Below are 25,577 nucleotides of genomic sequence, written 5' to 3' on the forward strand. Positions count from 1 at the left end.
TTGTTCCAGCATCATTTATTGAAATGTCTTCCTTTCTGCAATATCTACAATGCCACCCTTAATATTTATCATGTAGTAAGTTTTCATATGGTAGGTTTTCTATTTAGTTCTCTTTATATATATGTGTTTTCAGGAACCGGTATCATATTTCTTAGTTACTGGAGCTTTATAATAATTTTTGGTATTTGACAAGGCAGTCCCCATCCCACCCAACCTTGTTCTCCACTGGTGTCTTACCTATTCTTGTTCCTTTATTTTTCCATGTAAATGAAGGACTCAACTTGCCAAATTCTAAAAACATATATACAAATAACTAAACAAACTTTCTGAGGTTGTTACGCTTATTGAATTGATGCTATAACTTTGGAAAGATGTGATAACTGCAATATTGAGACTTACAGTTTAAGAACATGGAATCTCTTCTCACTTAGATATCATAACTTTCTTTTTTTTAAGATTTTATTTAGGGGCACCTGGGTGGCTCAGTCGGTTAAGCCACTGCCTTCTGCTCAGGTCATGATCCTGGGGTCCTGGGATCGAGCCCCAGGGCCGGCTCCCTGCTCAGTGGAGAGCCTGCTTCTCCCTGTCCCTCTGCCTGCCACTCTGCCTACTTGTGCTCTCTCTCTATCTCTCTGTCAAATAAATAAATAAAATCTTAAAAAAAAAAGATTTTATTTATTTATTTGAGAGAGCTAGAGAGTGAGTGAGTGAGAAAGAGAAAGGGAGAGCATGAGCAGGGGGAGGCAGAGGGAGAGAGGGAGAAGCAGACTCCCTGCTGAGCAAGCATGGGGCTGGATCCCAGGACCCTGAGATCAGGCCCCAAGCCAAAAGCAAATGCTTAATCGACTGAGCCACCCAGGCACCCCTAAATATCATAACATTCTTTTTTTAATTTTATTTTTTTATTATGTTATGTCAATCACCATACATCATTAGTTTTTGATGTAGTGTTCCATGATTCATTGTTTGCATATAACACCCAGTGCTCCTTTCAATAATGTCTTCTTTAATACCCATCACCAGACTAACCCATCCGCCCATCCCCCTCCTGTCTAGAACCCTCAGTTTGTTTGTCAGAGTCCATAGTTTCTCATGGCTCGTCTCCCCCTCCGATTCCCCCTCTTCATTTTTCCCTTCCTGCTATCTTCTTCTTCTTCTTTTTTTTTAACATATAATGTATTATTTGTCTCAGAGGTACAGGTCTATGATTCAACAGTCTTACACAATTCACAGCGCTCACCATAGCACATACCCTCCCCCATGTCTATCACCCAGCCACCCCAGCCCTCCCACCCCCCACCACTCCAGCAACCCTGTTTCCTGAGATTAAGAATTCCTCATATCAGTGAGGTCATATGATACATGCCTTTCTCTGAGTGACTTATTTCGCTCAGCATAATACCCTCCAGTTCCATCTACATCGTTGCAGTTGGCAAGATTTCATTCCTTTTGATGGCTGCATAATATTCCATTGTATATATATATATATATATATATATATATATATATATATATCACTTCTTATTTATCCATTCATCTGTCGATGGACATCTTGGCTCTTTCCATAGTTTGGCTATTGTGGACATTGCTGCTATAAACATTGGGGTGCACGTACCCCTTCAGATCACTACATTTGTATCTTTGGGGTAAATACCCAGTAGTGCCATTGCTCGGTCTTAGGGTAGCTCTAGTTTCAACTTTTTGAGGAACCTCCATACTGTTTTCCAGAGTGGCTGCATCAGCTTGCATTCCCACCAACAGTAGGAGGGTTCCCCTTTCTCCGCATCCCTGTCAACATCTGTCATTTCCTGACTTGTTAATTTTAGCCATTCTGACTGGAGTGAGGTCTATCTCATTGAGGTTTTGATTTGGATTTCCCTGATGCAGAGTGATGTTGAGCACTTTCTCATGTGTCTGTTGGCTATTTGGATGTCTTCTTTGGAGAAATGTCTGTTCATGTCTTCTGCCCATTTCTTGATTAGATCATTTGTTCTTTGGGGGTTGAGTTTAATAAGTTCTTTATAGATTTTGGATACTAGCCCTTTATCTGATATGTCATTTGCAAATATCTTCTCCCATTCTGTCAGTTGTCTTTTGGTTTTGTTGACTGTTTCTTTTGCTCTGCAAAAGCTTCTTATCTTGATGAAACCCCAATAATTCATTTTTGCCCTTGCTTCCCTTGCCTTCATCGATGTTTCTACAAAGAAGTTGCTGTGGCTGAGGTCGAAGAGGTTGCTGCCTGTGTTCTCCTCAAGGATTTTGATGGATTCCTGTCTCACATTTAGGTCTTTCAACCATTTGGAGTCTATTTTTGTTTATGGTATAAGGAAATGGTCCAGTTTCATTCTTCTGCATGTGGCTGTCCAATTTCCCAACACCATTTGTTGAAGAGACTGTCTTTTTTCCATTGGACATTCTTTCCTGCTTTGTCAAAGATTAGTTGACCATAGAGTTGAGGGTCCATTTCTGGGCTCTCTATTCTGTTCCTTTGATCTATGTGTCTGCTTTTGTGCCAGGACCATACTGTCTTGATGATGACAGCTTTGTAGTAGAGCTTGAAGTCCGGAATTGTGATGCCACCAGCTTTGCTTTTCTTTTTCAACATTCCTCTGGCTATTCGGGGTCTTTTCTGGTTCCATACAAATTTTAGGATTATTTGTTCCATTTCTTTGAAAAAAGTGGATGGTATTTTGATAGGGATTGCATTAAATGTGTAGATTGCTCTAGGTAGCATTGACATCTTCACAATATTTGTTCTTCCAATCCATGAGCATGGAACGTTTTTCCATTTCTTTGGGTCTTCCTCAATTTCTTTCATGACTATTTTATACTTTTCTGAGTACAGATTCTTTGCCTCTTTGGTTAGATTTATTCCTAGGTATCTTATGGTTTTGGGTGCAATTGTAAATGGGATCGACTCCTTAATTTCTTTCTTCTGTCTTGTTGTTGGTGTATAGGAATGTTACTGATTTCTGTGCATTGATTTTCTATCCTGCCACTTGACTGAATTCCTGTATGAATTCTAGCAGTTTTGGGGTGGAGTCTTTTGGGATTTCCACATAAAGTATTGTATCATCTGCAAAGAGTGAGAGTTTGACTTCTTTGCTGATTCAGATGCCTTTTATTTCTTTTTGTTGTCTGATTGCTGTGGCTAGGACTTCTAATACTATGTTGAATAGATATGGTGATAGTGGACATCCATGCCCTGTTCCTGACCTTGAGGGAAAGCTCTCAGTTTTTCCCCATTGAGAATGATATTCGCTGTGGGTTTTTCATAGATGGCTTTTATGATATTGAGGTATGTACCCTCTATCCCTATACTCTGAAGAGTTTTGATTAAGAAAGGATGCTGTACTTTGTCAAATGCTTTTTCTGCATCTATTGAGAGGATCATATGGTTCTTGTTCTTTCTTTTATTAATGTATTGTATCATATTGATTGATTTGCGGATGTTGAACCAAGCTTGCAGCCCAGGGATAAATCCCACTTGGTCGTGGTGAATAATCTTTTTAATATACTGCTGGATCCTATTGGCTAGTATTTTGACGAGAATTTTTGCATCCATGTTCATCAAGGATATTGGTCTGTAATTCTCCTCTTTGATGGGGTCTTTGTCTGGTTTTGGGATCAAGGTAATGGTGGCCTCATAAAATGAGTTTGGAAGTTTTCCTTCCATTTCTACTTTTTGGAACAGTTTCAGAAGAATAGGCATTAATTCTTCTTTAAATGTTCGGTAAAATTCCCCTGGGAAGCCATCTGGCCCTGGGCTTTTGTTTGTTGGGAGATTTTTGGTGACTGCTTCAATTTCCTTAGTGGTTATAGGTCTGTTCATGTTTTCTATTTCTTCCTGGTTCAGTTTTGGTAGTTGATACATCTCTAGGAATGCATCCATTTCTTCCAGATTATCTAATTTGCTGGCATAGAGTTGCTCATAATATGTTCTTATAATTGTTGGTATTTCTTTGGTGTTGGTTGTGATCTCTCCTCTTCCAGTCATGACTTTATTTATTTGGGTCATTTCTCTTTTCTTTTTTATAAGTCTGGCAAGGGGTTTATCAATCTGTCAATTCTTTCAAAGAACCAGCTCCTAGTTTCATTGATCTGTTCTACTGTTCTTATGGTTTCTATTTCATTGATTTCTGCTCTGATCTTTATTATTTCTCTTCTCCTGCTGGGTTTAGCTTTATTTGCTGTTCTTTCTCCAGCTCCTTTAGGTGTAGGGTTAGGTTGTGTATTTGAGAACTTTTTTTTCTTGAGAAAGGCTTGTATTGCTATATACTTTCCTCTTAGGACCACCTTTGCTGCATCCCAAAGATTTTGAACAGTTGTGTTTTCATTTTCATTGGTTTCCATGAATTTTTTTAGTTCTCCATTAATTTCCTGGTTGACCCATTCATTCTTTAGTAGGATGCTCTTTAGCCTCCATGTATTTGAGTTCTTTCCAACTTTCCTCCTGTGATTGAGTTCTAGTTTCAAAGCATTGTGGTCTGAAAATATGCAGGGAATGATCCCAATCTTATAGTACCAGCTGAGACCTGATTTGTGACCTAGGATGTGATCTATTCTGTAAATTTGTTCCATGGGCACTAGAGAAGAATGTGTATTCTGTTGTTTTGGGATGGAATGTTCTGAATATATCTGTGAAGTCCATTTGGTCCAGTGTGTCATTTAAAGTCTTTATTTCCTTGTTGATCTTTTGCTTAGATGATCTGTCCATTTCAGTGAGGGGGGTGTTAAAGTCCCCCACTATTATTGTATTGTTGTCGATGTGTTTCTTTGCTTTTGTTATTAATTGGCTTATATAATTGGCTGCTCCCATGTTAGGGGCATAGATATTTACACTTGTTAGATCTTCTTGTTGGATAGACCCTTTAAGTAGGATATAGTGTCCTTCCTCATCTCTTATTACAGTCTTTGGTTTAAAATCTAATTTGTCTGATATAAGGATTGCCACCCCAGCTTTCTTTTGGTGTCCATTAGCATGGTAAATGATTTTCCACCCCCTCACTTTCAATCTGGGGGTGTCTTTGGGTCTAAGATGAGTCCCTTGCAGACAGCATATCGATGGGTCTTGTTATTTTATCCAATCTGATACCCTGTGTCTTTTGATTGGGGAATTTAGCCCATTTGCATTCAGGGTAACTATTGAAAGATATGAATTTAGTCCCATTGTATTGCCTGTAAGGTGACTGTTACTGTATATTGTCTGTGTTCCTTTCTGGTCTATGTTTACTTTTAGGCTCTCTCTTGGTGTAGAGGACCCCTTTCAATATTTCTTGTAGGGCTGGTTTCGTGTTTGCAAATTCCTTTAGTTTTTGTTGGTCCTGGAAGCTTTTTATCTCTCCTTCTATTTTCAATGAGAGCCTAGCTGGATATAGTATTCTTGGCTGCATATTTTTCTCATTTAGTGCTCTGACTATATCATGCCAGTACTTTCTGGCCTGCCAGGTCTCTGTGGATAGGTCTCTTGCCATTCTAATGTTTCTACCATTGTAGGCTACACATCTCTTCTCCCGAGCTGCTTTCAGGATTTTCTCTTTGTCTCTGAGACTCGTAAGTTTTACTATTAGATGTCGGGGTGTTGACCTATTTTTATTGATTTTGAGGGAGGGTTCTCTGGATTTTGATGCCTGTTTCCTTCCCCAAATTAGGAAAGTTCTTTCCTATAATTTGCTCCAATATACCTTCTGCCCCTCTCTCTCCTTCTTCTTCTTCTGGGATCCCAATTAATCTAATATTGTTTCATCTTATGGTATTACTTATCTCTCAAATTCTGCCCTCATAATCCAGTAGTGGTTTATCTCTCTTTTTCTCAGCTTCTTTATTTTCCATCATTTGGTCTTCTATATCACTGATTCGCTCTTCTGCCTCATTTATCCCAGCAGGTAGAACCTCCATTTTTGATTGACCTCATTAATAGCTTTTTTGATTTCGACTTGGTTAGATTTTAGTTCTTTTATTTCTCCAGAAAGGTTTCTCTAATATCTTCCATACTTTTTCCAAGCCCAGCTAGTACCTTTAAAATCATCATTCTGAACTCTAGTTCCGACATTTTACTAATGTCTATATTGATTAGGTCCCTGGCAGTTGGTACTGCCTCTTGTTCTTTTTGTTGAGGTGATTTTTTCCGTCTTGTCATTTTGTCCAGAGGAGAATAGATGAATGAGAGAACAAAATGCTAACAGGGTAACAACGACCCCAGCAAAATATACACTAAACAAATCAGAAGAGACCTGAAACCAGGGGAAAGAAAGGGAAAGAAAGAAAAAAGAGAAAAAAAAGGAAAAGGAAAAGGTAAAAAACAAACAAACAAACAAAACAGAATATGATCAAATATGATCAGGCTGGTGCATAGATCAGTGCCACACACTAGATTTTGAGTGTATTTTGGTCTGTTAGAAGAAAGTGCCCCCAAAAATTTTAGAGAAAGAAAAACTTATGTATGTACAAAAATAAGGGTATATACGATGAAGGGATGGAATATGACTGTAAAGATGAAAATTATAAAAGATTTTATAAAAGGAATTGATAAGAAGTTGGTTGAAAAAAGAAAGAAGAGGATTTAAAAAAAAAGAGGGAGAGAATGTGATCATGCTGTAGACTAGAACAACACCATACACTAGAGATTTAGGGTATATTTTGGTCTGTTAGAAGAAACTGTATCCCAAAATTTTAAAGAGAGAACAACTTATATATATATGTATATATAAGTTATATATATATACATATACATATATATATACCAAAAATAAGGTTAACTACTATGAAGGGATAGAATATGACTTTAAAAATTAAAAATAAAAAAGATTTTTAAAAAGGGATTGATAAGATGTTGGTTGAAAAAGGGAAAAAGAAAAATTCAAAAAAAAAAAAAAGTTAACTTTGAAAGACTAAAGAATCGGGGGGAAAAAGGCCATGAATTCTATGTGCAGTATTCCCCTAGCACTGGAGTTCTGCCGTTTTCATTGATCAGTAAACTTGGTCTTGGCTGGCTGCTCTTGCTGATCTTCTGGGGAGGCACCTGTTGCCATGGTTCCCAAATGTCTTTGCTGGAGGCAGAATTGCCCTGCCCTTGCTGGGGGTCGGGCTAAGTAATCTGCTCAGGTTTGCTCTCGGGAGCTTTTGTTCCCTGCAAGCTTTCTGTACAGATTTGGAGGCCGAGAATGAAATGGCCAGGCCTCCCAATCTCCGCCCCGGAGGAGCCGAGAACTCAGGGCCCTGCTCCTCAGTGAGCCCCCAGAGAAAAGCAGTCAGTCACTCCCGTCTCCCCAGTCTCTGGCCGCACTCTGTGTTCACCCAGCCTGTGACCGAGCATCTCTATCTCTGGCACCTGACCCTGTGTGGAGTCTCCAAACCCAGCAGATTCCTGCGGTGCGCTCCCGCGCCACTCCTCCCGTGGGAGGAAGGGGAGTCTCCCCGGATCTGCCGCTTGTTGGGTCCCTGCTGGAAGATCAGTGGGCCGACTGTGCTGCAGATCACAGTTTATGGCAACCCCGAGCTGAGAGCCCACTCCTCGGCTCTGTCTCTGCAGCTGGCTTCCCCGCTCCAGTACCTGAGAGCTCTGCTGCACTCAGGCACCCCCAGGCTTCCTGTGAACCCAAGGTCCTGAGACCACACTGTCCCAGCGAGGGTTCCACCCCCCTCTTAGCCACTGGAGCGACGTCCCTCAGTGGAGCCAACTTCTAAAAGTTCTGATTTTGTGCTCCACTGCTCTATCACTTGCCAGAAGGGGCCAACGGAGGCCCCCTCCCCCGCCGTCTATCTACCGAATATCACCTCGGATTCACTTCTCCGCACGACCTACCTTCCAGAAAGTGGTTGCTTTTCTGTTCAGATAGTTGTTGCTATTCCTTTCTTTGATCTCCTGTTGAGTTCGTAGGTGTTCAGAATGGTTTGATCCCTATCCAGCTGAATTCCTGGGACCAGATGAAATCCAGGTCTCCTACTCCTCCACCATCTTGCTCCTCCCCCCGAATATCATAACTTTCTTTTTTTTTAAGATTTTTTTTTTAAGATTTTTTATTTCTTTATTTGACAATGAGAGACACAGCGAGAGAGGGAACACAAGCAGGGGGAATGGGGGAGGGAGAAGCAGGCTTCCCGCAGAGCAGGGAGCCCGAAGCAAGGCCCTATCCCAGGACCCTGGGATCATGACCTGAGCTGAAGGCAGAGGCTTAATGACTGAGCCACCCAGGCACCCCTAAATAACACAACTTTCAATAAGCTATTATGACTCTCTCCAAAAGGCTTCCATATATTTTTTAAAGATTTTATTTATTTATTTGACAGAGAGAAAGCAAGAGAGCACAAGCAGGTGTTGCAGTAGAGGGAGAGGGAGAAGCAGACTCCCCTCTGAGCAAGGAATGTGCTGTGAGGCTCAATCCCAGAACCCTGGGATCATGACCCGAGCCAAAGGCAGACACTTAACCAACTGAGTCACCCAGATGTCCTGGCTTCCATATTTTTATTAGATTTTTTTCTTAAGTTTTCTATTATTTTTGTTGCTATTATCAAGCATTTTAATATTTTATTACCCTTTGTGGTTTATGCATTAAAATAACTTTCTGTTTATTGCTTTGTATATAGCTTTGTAATTGATATTCTTTGAGTTTTTAATATAGACAGTTTTATTTTTACCTATACAATTTTTAAACCTTTAATTTTTCTCACGCTTTCCTAAACTTAGACTTTTATTAAAATGCTAAATCAAAGGGCCAATAGCTGTCATTCTTGTCTTTTTGCCCTTCCAATTCATCTTTTTGCTTGTTACAGATTTTCTTTTGCAGATCCTATCTATGAGGATAAAGACATTTCCTTGTGTTGCTTGTTTGCTAAGTTTCTGCTTTTAATCATAGATGTTCAATTTTATCAAACAACTGATCTTCATTGAGAAAATGTGATTTTTCCCATTTTAAACTGTTGTTATGGAGCATTGTGTTAGGAAATGTTTCTATTGTTAAACCACACTTGTCCCTGGAGTAATTCCACCTTGGTCATAAAATATTATGATTCTTATATAATGCTTGACTCTGAATTTTTATTTGGGATTTTTTATTTGGGATTAAGGGGTGTTTCCATGATCTCTGTAATCTGGAATATTTTGTGTGAGAACAGACTGATTATTGATTATAAGTAGATTTTATTAGCAAAATCATCTGGATGTGTGTTTTTTATGGGAAAATTTTACTATTGATTTTCTTTAATGGTTGTTGGATTATGCAGGTTTTCTATTTCTATTTCTTTTTTTTTTTTTTAAGATTTTATTTATTTATTTGACAGAGAGAGAGATAGCTAGAGCAGGAACACAAGCAGGGGGGAGTGGGAGAGGGAGAGGCAGGCTTCCTGCTGAGCAGGGAGCCCGATGTGGGACTCGATCCCAGGACCCCGGGATCATGACCTGAGCCGAAGGCAGACGCTTAACGACTGAGCCACCCAGGCGCCCTATTTCTATTTCTTCTTAAGTGAGTTTTGATAAAATGTATTTTTTCTAAGAGTTTAATGATTTTGTTTTACATTTTATTTGCACAACCCTATTCTAATCATCATCATCATCTCAGATTATATGTAATAAAATTACAAAATGCCTATACAGCATTTACTATATGCTGTGTTGTTCTTCTTAACATATATTTTGTATTTAATCCAGATGTCATTCATTGAGATAGATTCTATTATTTTCCCCTTTTTTACTGATGGTGAAATTGAAGCAAAGACAATTAATTAACTTGACTGGGATCATACATGAATAAGTTGTGGAGCTTGGATATAAACATACCCAAACCTGTGGCACCTGAGTGGCTCAGTCAGTTAAGCATCTGCCTTCAGCTCAGGTCCTGATCTCAGGATCCTGGGATGGAGCCCCGCGTCAGGCTCCCTGCTCAGTAGGAAGTCTGCTTCTCCCTCTCACTCTGCCTGTCCCCCGTATCCTCCGGCTTGTGTTCTCTCTCTCTCTGAAATAAATAAATAAAATCTTTTAAAATAAAAAAGATAAACATACCCAATCTGGCTATGAAATTTGGATTTGTAAGTGTATAAACTACATTGGCTTTTACTCTCTACATCCACAGCTGTGGTCATGTCCTCTTTTCCTTTCCTAAAATCATTTATTTACACATTTATCCTTTATGTCTTGATCACTCTTACCAGAGGTTTGTCTATATTATTAAATATTTTTAGCATCTACATTTGCTTTTTAGCATCCTTTTCATTGTACATTAGCTTTAATTAATTTGTTTAACTAACTTGTTTTATCTTTTTAATTTCTTTCCTCCTCTCCTAGTTGATATAGATTTTATATTCCTGATTCAGAGTTCAACAGTGGAGGGGGTACCAATAGTCTTTCTATCTAATTTCAGGAATACAAGCTCACGACAGGTATGGATAATCCAGTTATTTCTGCTCTATTCCAAGGTTTCTCAATCCTGGCACTATTGACATTTTGCATCAGATAATTGTTGAAGAATTTTCGTGCATTACAGGATGTTTAGCATCATCTCTAGTCTCTGCTCACTAGATGTGACTCCCCAACCTGTGACAAGCAATGTCTCCAAACATTGTCAAATGCGAAGGTGGAGGAGGGCAGCAAAATTTCCCCTAGTTGAGAACTGCTGCACAGAAAAAATATGAAAATTCCCAATTTTGTAAATTAAAATGGAAAATCAACTTAATGTGAACATGTGGAATCATCCCTAAACATAAGGTCTTTTGGATTAGAGCAGTAATTCTTAATTGGGCATTTTAGAAAAAAATAAGGAATGGTTATATCAAATAAACAGTGAGTTTTATTTTTAAATAAAAAATACCAAGATATTTTAAATGCTTTTTAAATTAAAAAAGTTAATGATGTTGCCATTGAATTTTATATCTGCCAATAGAAATGTTTTAAGGCTGATCTAGAAAACAGAAAATAAGATATAGCAAGGAAGATTTATACCTTATGTATTTTTCCTTGTATACTTCAATCACTATAAAAACCATAGTAGTTCATAGGTTTTTTGCACATAAATAGTTGAATATTCTTTCCATTTTATAGTACTCTAATATTGGCACAAAAAGGTATTTTTAAGAATGTGCATCATGCATTTCTCAACCAAGTAGAAACATCAAGAGAAAAAGATATTTGGCAACCCGGTTCTGAAAGGCATTTCATTAATTTTACAAGTTGGGTGGGAAGGAAATTAGTGTACTCCCACAAAGGGAGCTGTTAAAGAAAATATAGTTTTTACCAGATTGTATTCTCCCCTCTGAATCACAGTTAAACAAATAAGTTCCCATGGAGAATGCGAGGACACATATTGTGATGTTTCATGACCCATTCTTTTTTCTAATAAATATAAAACTGAAGTCCTGCCTCCCTAAAAACTACTGGGTGATTTTATGACATTTTCTTAACTCTTTGAGTATTTTATACGTTAGTAAAAGTTACCTTCACTTGAAGAGAAACCCACAAAATGGCACTGAGACGGACTAGTGAGGAGCGTTTCAGTATGAATAATGGCGGTTGTGCATTGCAGTGAATTCCTCATGCAAACTCAGTGATTTACTCCGAAAAACTGTTAACTGGATGGGGACTAATAAAGTACTACCTAGCTGATGCCCATCAGCTTTGATAGATGAAGGGAAAAAAATCGTTTCTAAATGACAGATTCTGAATATATGAATGACTGGTATTTCTGAAATCCTTAAAATGCTTAAAGATAATATCTTCTTTTACAAAGCTTAAGCATCTTTCTAAAATCTTAGACGCAAAAATGGGGCACCTGGGTGGCTCAGTCATTAAGTGTCTGCCTTCAGCTCAGGTCATGATCCCAGGCTGCTGGGATCAAGCCCCGCATGGAGCCCTGCATGGAGCCGGGCATTGGGCTTTCTGCTCCTCAGGAAGCCTGCTTCTCCCTCTCCCACTCCCTCTTGTGTTCCCTCTCTCTGTCAAATAAATAAATAAATCTTTAAAAAAATAAAATAAAACAAAATCTTAGACGCAAACAAATTTGGAAGGATTTATGTACGCAAACACACACGCAAGACATCGTCTTACAAACAAAGGAACTGCCGTCCCTTATTGAGCAGCAGAAATTCTACTATAACATATGTTCTTATTTCCTCATGAGTTGTCTGCCTCACCAGGTCCTCCTTTGTAGTATTCATGTGCTTAGCAAAAGTTTTGTTTAAATAGAGGAAAAGTATAAATTTCATTGCCATTTCTCTCCACGTTATCTTAAATTCCTTTTTCGTAGTTACTGAAACTAAAATACAGTTTTATTATACGCCCAGATTTGTAAAGGCAAACAAAAAATATGTTCAGTATAAGCACATGCTTTCTAAGATTAATAAGCAATTAATGAATAGTCCACAGTTTTCTAAAAGATTGAGCTACCTAAATCTGTTTAAAAAATTTTGACAACTTCTCACACATACGTTGTTGCTTTTTTTTTTTCCAACTAGCTTTTAAGGCCCACCAATATATAACTGTAATCTACCTTCTCCATGTTATCTCTCAATGCTCACTTTAGACATTCTAGCAAAAGCAAAGTGCTATGTACTTCTTGTATAGTCCCCTTGCCTTGCTCAGCTATTTCCCCCAGTTGAGATGTCTCTTCCCTGTGTCTGTGTTTCTAACTTCTACTCATTGTTCAAGGCTAAACTCAGATACTATCTCAGTCTTAAAGCTTTTCCCAATCCTTCTAGATAGAAAAAATCCCTTTGTTCATCTTAACTTCCATAATCCTTTATATGCCATCTCATTTTTGCATAGTTATTTACAGATGTTTTTCCTCACTTGCAAGATTATAAGTGTTGAGGGATAGGGGCTGTGTTTAATTAAATTTTCTATCATCTGAAGGGCAAATAATAAGTCTATAACAAATACCCATTATTAATGGAAGAACAGAGAGATAGATGCCTAAATGGTTTATCTTAATGATAACATGACACAAAACAAAAATCCAGGAGAGATGCTGAGGAGCTACTAATATAGTTTACTGCAACAGGAATCTTTTAGATCCTTAGCAGCAATAATTCCAAATTCAGTAATTTGCAAGACATATGACTTTGAAATCAGAGCTGTTGACTGAAGGTTCACAAACACAATGATGAGTTTTGCAGTTAGGAGATACTCTTTTTTTTCCTCCCACAGTAAGTGCACCCTTACCAGCTGTTATGCCTGATCCTGCCACCATTTCTGCCAAAAACAACAATTTCCATCAGTCCCCTGCTTCTCAGCTGTGCCACTCCAAAACAGTGTTTGCTCCTCATTAAAAATCTGCAAAACCAACTGAGAGTCAACCCACCACACAGGCAGCCCAAACCAAACTGGGGAGGAGAGACACAAAATCCGATCTTGGTTCCTCACACCACTGAGAGGGTGTGCTACTGCATTCCACACGAGCTGCAAGCAATGGAGAAGCCCTGCTGGGCGTCCTGTTGGGAGGCCGTGATGGCAATCAGACCATGTGGTCATGAGGGCACGTGCTGCTGTTACAAGGTCGCTGCAAAGCAAATAAACCACAGAATTAATCAGTTGCAGGTTGTGGAGACCACGCTACTGAAGAGGCACTTGTGCCACCTCATCCATGTCAGTTGGACCCATGGTTCTGGTCTATCTCCAAAGAATAAGAAAGGTTTTATAACCAGATGGGGCTCTAAACAAAGCAATTGGCCACGGATGCTGGGTTACTGGCCTTCCTGGTGGTCTGCGGTGACATGGAAAGACCCAGGACGTGAAGTTAAAGGACTCCAGATTGTGTGAGAAGGGACGATGTTTCGATATTATTAGAGCTCCCAACGAATTCGCCAGATTTTGTGATTCTGTACCTCTTCTACCCATACCCGAGAGATCCGGTTATCACTGAGGTCCTTTCATGCTCTGAGCTAGCTGCTATTCAAAAAGAGAAGTATCAGCAATCTCAGAGTGCATTGTGATTCTAAAACATCTCTGCCTAAACGATACATTCCCCTAACAGTATGTATTTCTTTAACCATATATATCACCTTATGATTTTGGGCTCAGAAATTACCAGTCCCTTCAAGGTTCAAACACTACAGGTGTTTAAAACTACTTACTATAATTACTTCTTTGGCTAAACATGACAGATCTGACTTTCTTCTTTAAAAATACAAGAGAGTAAATCAGAGATTTTCTTTTCTACAAAATACTTTGACTGTGGGAAATTTGCACACATTGGCAAAAACCTTCCATGTAGTCAAATGGCAAAGACAAGAAATTCAATCGCAGATATTTATTTTATGAGATTAGGGGTTACACTGAAGGAAAAAAAAACTGAATAAGGCCAAGAAAATAATGAAATCTTTTGTCATAACAGCCGTCTAAACATTTGTATTATATGTCAGATTGGAAATGTATCTTGGGATCATACACCTGAGTCTGGTTCATGCACAATGTTCTCAGGGATAATTCAGAGCCATCCAAAGGATGCTCAGACTGTTAAGTGTCAAGATCATTTTATCTGGCTGATTAACAGGCTCTAGATGTGCCAGATTAACCAGCAGTGTGAGAATATAAATGGGAAATAAGGAGACACTCTACCTGTCAGGTCATTGTGGACCATTAGCTCCCCAGGACATGCTCAGGACGGCTCAACTGTCATTTTAGAATAACACCTTCCCATCTATATTATGAAGAGTCTGGAAAGAACACTACTTACCAGAGTAAAAAGTAAGAAAATAAAAGTTGTATATTTTAAATGAATATATATCCAAAAATGAAGACAACACAGGGGAAGTACAAGTGGAACAAAATATATCTCATATATAACATATTCTAGCAGGAGTTGAAAGTAATGTTATCTGATGGTAACTTTTCTTCAAGAACATATAGAGCGTGAGAGGTTTAACATACATAAAAATAAGTTAAAACCAGCAGGTATCTAACAATTTCATTTAAAATATTGAAAATGGAGAAGTAAGGCAGCTAAAAGGATTTTAGTCATTTGTACACCTAACATATTTATAATTTTAAAAACATATCTGCAGATAGTAATTTCTGAGATGAGTAACTTGCAAATGCTATTAGCTTATTTCTGTGGTTATATGTCATTATTTTTATTAAATAATATCTAAGTAATATCTTAAAATATAAGTAAAATGTATATTTTCCTTTATAATATAGTATAGAAAATTATGATTTATCTTCATGAGACTTGTCCTTTACCTTGAATATTAAACACACATATATATAATACATATGAACAGAATTATTTAAATTACTTACATAATATGAATTGCCATATTAGAGAAAATAATTTTAATTTGAATTACTAATACTTGTATTAATGTATGAGTTTTGTATAAAGCATACATTAAAATTTTTAAGTAAAATATTAATGTAACATATAAGTTATATAATAACTTATATAACCAATCATAACCATCAATCTACTTATGCTAGCCTGACAAAATAGAACAATGCAAATATTCCTTAATAATCATCTTAACTTGGGGGTGCCTGGGTGGCTCAGTTGGTTAAGCGACTGCCTTCGGCTCAGGTCATGATCCTGGAGTCCCGGGATCGAGTCCCACGTCGGGCTCCCTGCTCGGCAGGGAGTCTGCTTGTCCCTCTGATCCTCCTCCCTCTCATGCTCTCTGTCTCTCATTCTCTCTCTCGCAAATAAATAAAATCTTAAAAAATAATCATCATCATCATCATCTTAACTTGGTTATAAACAACCTCTCCCAAATGTTGTTTTTAGAGAAACCATAAGGTTTTTCTACAAACGACCAAATGTTTTAACAAGATTTAGAAACACTTGCGTTTTCTTCCATAAAGAGATTATTGACTCAGAAAGATAAACCAAATAGTAACATATTTATTAATATAAAGAATTAACATTCTGGTTCATTATTTTGTAACAAAGCAAAATGATACATTATTTTGTAATGAAGGGAAAATAAAAATTTTATGACTACAGTCTGTATTTAAAGCAACATTATAGTCACCTCACTCAAACATAATATCACAATTTTAAATTCAATTGAGCTAAATTTTCCTGTTAATTAAGAAGACCTTAAGAATTTTTTAAACCAATGAAAAAAAAAGGGAGTCACTGCCTCTCTCAAATGAAAATGAATTATGTAAACATAGATTATATAGTGTGGGGGAAATATAGGAAGGCTATCTCTGCCTTTTCTCAGCTTGCCAGGTCTGCATCTTCTCTATCATCAGCTATATGCACAAGGCACCTTACAAATCATAATAAGATAACAGACAAAATGTCATTTATGATTCATAATTATGTGTTTTACTTTTTGTCTGATATCATCCTTTCTCAGTCATGTATGTATGTATATATGAATATATACAGGCATATACACTGCAAATATATATTACGTGTATATAGAATCTGTGACAGAAAGCTAGTTGTATCGGTCACCAAGCTTATATTAATGTACATTGCCAAAAGTACTGGGGATATGCAAGTGTGTGTGTGTGTGTGTGTGTGTGTGCCTTTTGGGGAAGTAGTAAGCAAGAACATAGATGTTGATTTTCTCTACGTGGTGAAAGGCTTTTGTAGGAAAATTTTTACATATAAAATCACATCTAGCATTTTGGTCTGATGCTAGGTATCATGAATGACAAAAATAAGATTTTTGGCTAGCCATTTAAATCCTATATTCATATACATATACGTACGTACATACATACGTACTTATATACATACATACATACATATATATACTCATGTTTGTTAATTTAAGGAAGAAAGAAGTAAAATGAATCTGAACTAGTTCCACCATCTGCAAGTCACTAGTGAGGAACAGAATGTTTTCATCAGTCATTATGGGTCAGATCTCAATGATTAAAAACCCCAGAGCTTCTCAAGGGTATAATTTCCTGGTTCTCCACCTGCACACTTCCCAGTAGACCTCATCACCCTTGACTCTAACCAAATTCTGGAAAAGCAAGTTAATTCTAATTGAGAAGTAGAGTTAAGCAATACATGCAAAAGGAAATTAGTTATGTTGATAACCAGATAAATTACCACAGGATTTTGACAAAAATATCAGCAAGCAATGTTTTGTTTTGTTTTTTACTTTGTCTTATATCATCTATTATTAACTGATTGCAAAAAAAAAATGCTATAGTAAAAAAATAGAAATATTTTCTTGGGATTTTACATCAAATATCATCAATAGACCGATAGTCACATTCCAGTGGTCTGACAAGCTCAATTTGACTTTTGAATATTTTAGAGTCAATAAACCCCCAAATGATTTGGACCAATCACACATCCCTAGTTATTTAAACCCTTGAGCATTTCAAAGGAAATTTAATCTATATGGTCTGATTCATTTACACATTACTTATCAAAATGGTATTTGCAGGAGTTATCTGATGTTACAAAAGACTTCTTTATAAAAATACTTGAACCTGTACTTTTCAGAAAGAATGCCATTTCAAGATTAAGCTACTCCCCTACACCTCTAAATGTTTACAATTAGTTCAAAACTCAGAATATTTCTAGTTTCTAGGGGTACTGAATTTTCATCAAAGCATTCTATCTTTCTCAATCACGGCCAGATCACAGAGCTTTCTTTCTTGGTGCTTGTAATTCCAAGATGCCTCCATAATTACAAACAGTGCACTGTAGTTGTTCTGAGACAAAACAGCCCTCTCTGATTAAGGAACTTCTAAAACAATGGGTTGAAACAGTCTTCTTAGACTTTATTTCCTCTTCAATAAATAGTGCTAACATCAGAAATAAATGGAATAAAATGTGGTCATGCTGGAAATTTTCAAAACAATTATGGAAAAAGAACTAAACTTTTGCTGAAAACCAATCTGGAAACAAACACCAGCAATTGATTCTACTGAAGATTCTAAGGTAGAGCTTTATTTTGTTGTTATTGTTTAATTAGAATTTGGTATTATTGTCTATTTTATCTACATTTATAACATTAGGTGATAGATATAAATCTGTAGTTTCCTTGAAAAACTTAATTTAGAACAGTATCTGATTACAAAATAGTATTTTATTTTATGATCATTTGGGAGTGCCAATTTTTACATAGTTTGAGGTTATATAACATTGAGGAATAAATGAGTCATTGGAGGAACCATACGTGGCATGAAAAGAATGGAATTGAGAAGAGAAATATTCTGGAGTTTTTGATATAATCCAAATCTCGTCTAATTGAGACTCATGATTAGTCTACGTCCTGATACAACTAAGGTAACATTAATATGTGAGAACTGACATAAAATTTCACAGTTAACAATCATCATGCCAGAAAAAGAATAGTGGAGACAGTAAGACAACAAAATGGTGCCAGACTACTTGGGTTTGAATCCTAGCTCTGCCGCTGAATTGGTGGATGACTTTGCACAAACCATTTAAACTCTCTGTGCATCTGGTTCCATATCTGTAAAAATAGAGATAACAATATTTATGTCTCAGGATTGTTATGAGGACTACTTGAGTCTTTGAAGAACGAGAACTTCAGCAATATAAATGCTAGCTCTTCTAGTATTTATCAGAAAATCAGTTGGACATTTGGGAATTGTTTTTTTTTCCCCTGTGCCTTCTTTCCTGTCCCCCACCCCCCACCCCCCCCCCCGGGGCTCGTGGTGTGCATATCCCAAAATAATATAGTAATATGGAATGGCTTTTTTAATTTCAAAAAGATGTACTGTTTGCTTACTGCTCCTTGATAGGGTTTTATCATCTAAAATTGAATATAAAAAATAAATAACAAACAAATAAAGCCAGTTTTACGGCATCATCTCTCTAAGTCTTGTTAAATTGGCTATGGAATGTTGAATTCTATCACTGGCTACAGATCTTCACTTTAAGCCAATTGTTTTTTTCCATTGAGGTGTTCAGCAGTTACTTCCAGTATTGTGTAATCAAATCTTATCTTCATCTTTTCCACCTTTGATCCAACCATACAGTCATCTGAGTTCTCTTCAGATGTTAATATAACTTTTTGTCCTTTGGGCTTATTAATTTCTTCCCTTTGTTTCCTCCAAAATATCTTTGTATTTCTCTTCTTCCCCTATGCTCTAGATCTTCTCTTTACCTGAATTAAATAAATGTCTTCTTCATTCTCTCCCTGCCATCTGATTCTCTTTTTCAAATTAGTCTGCCCACCACAACGAGATTCATCTTCTAACATTGTCTTCCTTATGCTACCACAACTCTTTCTTGTCTCCAACATTAGGCCTAAAATCTTTTGACTGATTTTCACTTTGCATTTTCTGACTCCAGTGGACTCTGTCTGTTTCTGCCTTTTGCATTGAGGCAGGTTTCTTCTGACAGTGGAATACATCCTGACCATTCCTGCAGTGATTTCTGTTTGTTCGATCTTCTCCTATCATGTACCCCTCTCCTTTTCTTCCGCATATTTGTATCTTAAATATCTGCTAAGGTCATTATATCAGGGCACCTGGGTTGCTCAGTTGGTTAAGTGACTGCCTTCGGCTCAGGTCATGATCCTGGAGTCCGAGGATCAAGTTTTGCATCGGGCTCCCTGCTCAGCAGGGAGTCTGCTTCTCCCTCTGACCCTCCCCCCTCTCATGTGCTCTCTCTCTCTCTCTCTCTCATTCTCTCCCTCTCAAATAAATAAATAAAATCTTTAAAAAAAAAAGGTCATTATATCAAGTTTTACTCTCTCCAGAGATTGTGGGTGTCTATTCTGATAGCACTGATCACTCCCTTATAGTAGTTACTCTGGAGCTTAGCATCAGTACCTAAGAATTTAACATTTCACTTTGTGTTAGTTACTTCACCCACAAATCCCAAACTGATTACATACCTCTTGATGTCTGAGACAATTTATGTATTGTCTATCAAAGCTCTGGCAGGTAACAGACAAGGAAAAAAATATATTATAGAATTAATTGATTAGTAATTAAAATGGTACAGAAATTTAGAAATAACTTTATAAATGCTAGTTCTTAAATTTCACCCATGTGAACTAAAATCAGTAAACTACCCTCCACACATCCTTTACTCAGTCTTACTGAGTCCCTCTCATCTTCCCATGACTGTCTTTCTTTGTTCCAGTTTATTTTCTCTACCACCAGTGCAGGCTTTCTGAGTCAGCGGTTCTGTGTTAGTTCTCCTACATGAGTTCAATGGATTCCTCCCCTTTCTTTTCTTTGATTATCAGAGTAGACACTTATAAAAATAATACAAGTTACAGTTGTGAGAATTAAACACCAAATTTGTCTATCTAAGTGGTTATTCTGACATCAAGAAGAGTTCAAAGGTCATCAAAAGGAAAAATCAATTAGAATGGCTGATTTCAAGGGAAAAATTAATGTTTTGGTGTCCCACTAATAATCAAAATTGTCTATAGTTTTATAGCATTATATGAGTGTGAGAAAGTTATTTTATCATTACTTTAGTAGTGGTTGTATGTATATTTGGTTTATAGATATAAAAAACAATGATCAAAATATTTTTTACAACTCAAAGTAAATTGACTTATGATTGACATGTAGGTTTAGATACAATATGCAAATTGTCGATATTCAAAGTTTCCCTGAAACTGCTTTATCCTTCTAAGTTCATCTACCATTTCAGCCTAAACAAGTCTTTTTTTAATTTTATTTTATTATGTTAGTCACCATACATTACATTATTAGTTTTTGATATAGTGTTCCATGATTCACTGTTTGCGTATAATGCCCAGTGCTCCATGCAATACGTGCCCTCCTTAATACCCATCACCGGGCTAACCCATGCCCCCACCCCCCACCACTCCAGCAACCCTCAGTTTGTTTCCTGAGATTAAGAGTCTCTTATGGTTTGTCTCCCTCTCTGACTTCATGTTGTTTCATTTTTTCCTCCCTTCCCCTATGCTCTTCTGTCTTGCTTCTTAAATTCCTCATATCAGTGAGATCATATGATACTTGTCTTTCTCTGATTGACTTATTTCGCTTAGCATAATACCCTAGTTCCAGCCACGTCATTGCAAATGGCAAGATTTCGTTTTTTTGATGGCTGCATAATATTCCATTGTGTATATATATACCACATCTTCTTTATCCATTCATCTGTCGATGGACATCTTGGCTCTTTCCATAGTTTGGCTATTGTGGACATTGCTGCTATAAACATTGGGGTGCACATACCCCTTCGTATCACTGCATTTGTATCTTTGGGGTAAATACCCAGTAGTGCAATTGCTGGGTCATAGCGTAGCTCTATTTTCAACTTTTTGAGGAACCTCCATACTGTTTTTCCAGAGTGGCTGCACTAGCTTGCATTCCCACCAACAGTGTAGAAGGGTTCCCCTCTCTCCGCATCCCCGCCAACATCTGTCGTTTTCTGACTTGTTAATTTTAGCCATTATGACTGGTGTGAGGTGGTATCACATTGAGGTTTTGATTTGGATTTCCCTGATGACGAGTGACATTAAACAAAAGTCTTTTATGCAGTCTGGTCTCCTCACTGCCCTTGAACTTAAGCCTACTATTTCCCCACCTGGAATGCCTTTGCACGAAGGAATATTTATCCCAGTTTAGATTTACATTTCTGTTCTATCCCCCTCTAGTCTCTTCCTATTGACCTTCTGTCCTTAATTTCTGAAAACTTATTATATAAGTTAGAACTAATTGGAAGCCTGCTTCTTAAATGAATGTTTCAAACATATGCCTATTTTATCTGCACCTAGAATGTAAGCATGTAACATTTAGGGACCGTATATTAACTTTTTTTAAATTATCATTATTATCAATTCACTCCCAGGTATGAGCACAATATGAAATTGATGCTGAAGAACTCCTTTTGAGTAATAAGCTAATGAATAATTTTGCCTATTTTAATAACTACCATAAAGGCAGTTTAGTATTATGTGTGAGATTTATTAAAGACTTATACTCCAAAAGTTGATCATTAGTCCTAGTATATGACAACATAGTATGACCGTCCTATATAATGACAACATAGTTAATAATAATAATAATGGTCATAAATAAGAAGAAGAGGAACTAACATTTAATAAAAGCTTAGTGTGTTCCTGGCACTCTTCTTTAACCCTTTCATGGATTAAATCACAAAAATCCTCATAAGATAGGCATGGCTATTGTCTCGGTTTTACAGATGAAAAAACTAAAGTTAAGAGGACCTAAATAATTTGCTACAGATCCTACAAAATTAGAGATCAACAGTAGAGTCACAATAAACACTAAATATCTGCCATGGACCAGGATTTTTGTTAAGTGACTTACTTTATTTTTCTATGTTATACTCACTAGTCTATTATCACATTTTATTTATATGAGAATTGATAGTTTCTATGACTTGCAAATACTCTTCTGATTAGTATGCCTGCAATACAATATCCAGTATTCTTTACCTGTTTTGTTTGGAACTCAAGTCATATTTATGTTTATTCATATATTTAGCTCTATAAAACCAGTTGAAATTAAAATCTTCTAAGTGTGGCAGGGCAGGATAAGCCAAAAGGCAAATTTAGCCCATACTTAGGCCCACCAGAAAAACAAGGGCTTCTGAGAACATTTTTAAGTTTGTTATCTCAAAAGAGCTATGGAGCGGGTATAATGGGTATAATGGAAAATTTGTATAAAGAAGATAGCAGGAGGGGAAGAATGAAGGGGGGGAAACTGGAGGGGGAGATGAACCATGAGAGACAACGGACTCCGAAAAACAACTGAGGGTTCTAGAGGGGAGGGGGGTGGGAGGATGGGTTAACCTGGTGATGGGTATTAAAGAGGGCACGTTCTGCATGGAGCACTGGGTGTTATGCACAAACAACGAATCATGGAACACTACATCAAAAACTAATGATGTAATGTATGGTGATTAACATAACAATAAAAAATTTTTAAAAAAATTTGTATAAAACATTCTTATAATTAGTCTATGTTTTAGTATCAACTGCTTCAATTCTCCACTCTAAGCTATAGCCATACTCTTTGCTCTGTGACTTTTCAGATTCTCACTAAAGGGGCAGGATATATTTTCCTGCTTCCTGGCTTCAGGTTGGACTTCAAGATTTGCTTTGGCCAATTGAATAAGACAGAGTTGAAGGTATGCCAGCTGTGCGCTAGGCCTTAAGTTTTTGCATGCTTCATCTCCCTTTCTGAGACCCCTGCCATCAAAAAAGAATATGCCTGGGCTAGCTTGACGGTTCCTGAAGTATCGTAAGACACAGATGGAGCCTAGCCAAAGTGCTCATAGCAAGACCAGGCTAGATCGTCGAGATCCCGCTGACCCCCAGAGCAGGGCCAGCTGAGATTAGCAGAGCCACCCAACTGTGCCAGGCTTAGATCAGCTGACTGCCAACTGTCTGGAGAAACACCTAAATAAATGTTGAATACTGTAGAGAGCTGCGATTTTGTGATATTTGCTGCACAGCATTATTATGGTCAATAATATTGTTTTTATTGGAAATTACAGATGGGGCATGGATGTAGCGCCATACTTTTTCATTGGTTAGAGCTATGTGATATTGCAATCTGATGCTTTAGGATGGTAAATCAGATTGGTCTCCAGTGTAAAATTGGAAGGCTTTTTTAAATCTGTTTGCTTGCATGTATGTTTTATTTTGTTTATGTTTGTTTTCTTTTGAGGAGGAGAAGATAAATATTTTTCTGACACCTCACTGACAAAATTAGATAAGAGTGCATTGAGATAAGGATGAACATATGTGACAGTCACTATTTTGAGTGTCATATGTCTTTCTATATGGCCTTTAGCTTAAATGTGTTCCTATGAAGGCTTCCTAACTTCTCAAATCTGAGTTAATGGTCCTCTTTTTTTTTTTTAAGATTTATTTATTTATTTATTTGTGAGAGAGAAAGGGGTGGGTAGGGGCAAAGGGAGAGAGAGAATCTCAAGCAGACTCCCCGCTGAGCACCGAGCCCATGGCGGGGGCGGGACTTGATATCATGATCCTGAGATCATGACCTGAGCCAAATTTAAGAGTCAGTTACTTAACCAACTGAGCCACCCAGGTGCCCCTGAGTTAATTGTCCTCTTAAGTATTTTCAGAGCACTCTTTTTTCCCCAATGTAGGCTTTAGCTTTTTCACTTCCTTTACTTGTCTAAACTACTATGTCCATGAGGGAAAGGAACACATTTTCATTGTTTACTATTGTATCTCCAACAGTACGTATAGTTCTGGTCACATAGATAGCTATCAATAAACATTTTTTAATATGAAGCAGCATTGATTTTTATTTTAAAAATACCTTCTCTCATTTGCCTTTTGCTAATAAATATTAACTAATTTTAGAGATTTTAATTTCAGGTCATGACAAAAATTGCTTTTTTCTTTCTCAAGTGGTTATCTTATTATTATAAGAGTAAATAGACTAAGGATAGCAAAGTTCCAGATTTAGACATTTAGACAATGAAAAAGTAAAAGCCTCTCTTTTATACTTTTAGACTTTTCCCTAGACAAAACCATGTTAAATCATTTCTATTTTTTTCCTCTTTGATGGTTATTTAATTCAAAATTCAAAAAGTATACTTATACTTTAATTTCAAAAAATATCAATTTAAATATTATCAATAGTTTCATTTCACCTTCATAGAAAAATGAATTTCAATTACCTTAATCACTATATCTCTTCTCCTAAAAAATGTAGAAAAATAATTTTTATTTTTTAATTTTATAAATATATAGTCAAACTTCAATTTCTTGATTTATCACTTCAGATAATATTTATTGACTCTCTAGTGTGTAAGATGTAAACGTTAGGTTGCAGCAGGTCTAGAAAGTAAAAGTTTCATTGATATTAATGCAGAAAATCAGAGACTCTGAGATAAAGGTTCTCAGAACAAAGTGGATTTCCATTAGCAACTGGTGTAACTAAGGAGCTCTGTGTTCACATTGATAAGGTATAGCTAAATGCTGCTTGATATAAACAGGATAAGAGAAAAACAATTACAGGGGCGCCTGGGTGGCTCAGTTGGTTAGGCGACTGCCTTCGGCTCAGGTCATGATCCTGGAGTCCCTGGATCGAGTCCCGCATCGGGCTCCCTGCTCGGCGGGGAGTCTGCTTCTCACTCTGACCCTCCTCCCTCTCATGTACTCGCTCTCTCTCATTCTCTCTCTCTCAAATAAATAAATAAAATCTTTAAAAAAAAAAAAAAAAAAAAAAAGAGAAAAACAATTACAAATACCCGGTGTGGGTGGAGGGAGAACTGTATAATAACATCATGGGCCAAATATAAGCCGAACTAAGATCTCATATGACTTAGCAATCAATTAATTATGTTTCCTATTCAATGGGCCTAATCAAATAAACTTAGTTCTAACATAAATAACATTTTTATACTATTACATTTTAAACTCTAGTTTTAATTATTAGAACCACAGATTTTTTTATTGTGTTCAATTAGCCAAAATATAGTATATCATTAGTTTTTGACGTAGTGTTCAATGATTCATTGGTTGCATATGACACCACAGAATTTTTTTAAGTTTTCATTTAAATTCCAGTTAGTTAACAGACAGGGTAATATTAGTTTCAGGTGTACAATACAGTGATTCAACACTTCCATACATCACCCGGTGCTCATCACAAGTGCGCTCCTTAATCCCCATCACCTATTTCACCCATCCCCACCCACCCACCTCCCCTCTGG

The sequence above is a fragment of the Phoca vitulina genome, unplaced genomic scaffold (assembly GCF_004348235.1).
Source record: "Phoca vitulina isolate PV1807 unplaced genomic scaffold, GSC_HSeal_1.0 scaffold3, whole genome shotgun sequence".
NCBI lineage: Eukaryota > Metazoa > Chordata > Mammalia > Carnivora > Phocidae > Phoca > Phoca vitulina.